Source organism: Octodon degus, unplaced genomic scaffold (genome assembly GCF_000260255.1).
Source record: "Octodon degus isolate 3935 unplaced genomic scaffold, OctDeg1.0 scaffold00147, whole genome shotgun sequence".
Lineage (NCBI taxonomy): Eukaryota > Metazoa > Chordata > Mammalia > Rodentia > Octodontidae > Octodon > Octodon degus.
The window spans coordinates 5,520,747-5,521,108 of record NW_004524723.1 but is presented as its reverse complement, the minus strand read 5'-3'; the positions used below and the strand labels follow the sequence as shown (position 1 = coordinate 5,521,108).

The 362-nt window shown below is 47.0% G+C and overlaps 1 protein-coding gene across 1 annotated transcript in view; it reads left to right on the top strand.

The window, feature by feature from the left end:
- Parp14 (poly(ADP-ribose) polymerase family member 14) overlaps positions 1-362 on the top strand; it is a 51,013-nt gene that overhangs the window by 6,586 nt on the left and 44,065 nt on the right. The gene's annotated exons all lie outside the window — the stretch shown is intronic.

Genomic DNA, 362 nt, shown 5'->3' with positions numbered 1-362 from the left:
GAAGAAGAAGAAGAAGAAGAAGAAGAAGAAGAAGAAGAAGAAGAAGAAGAAGAAGAAGAAGAAGAAGAAGAAGAAGAAGAAGAAGAAGAAGAAGAGGAAAAAGGGTCGGCCAAATAGTTCAGTGGATTAAAGCATCTGAAAGCAGGCACAGGGGCCAGGGGTTCCATCCTTGGGTCTGCTGTGCCGGCCTTGCCCCCAGGGTGTGCTGAGATGGCAATTGAGACTGGGTGTAGTGGAGCTTGCCTGTAATCCCAATATATGGGAGGCTGTAAACAGGAGAATCAGGGGCTGGGGAGATGACTCAGTGTAATAAGCGCTAAGGGCCTGAGTTCAATCCCTGATTCTGAAAACAACAACAACAA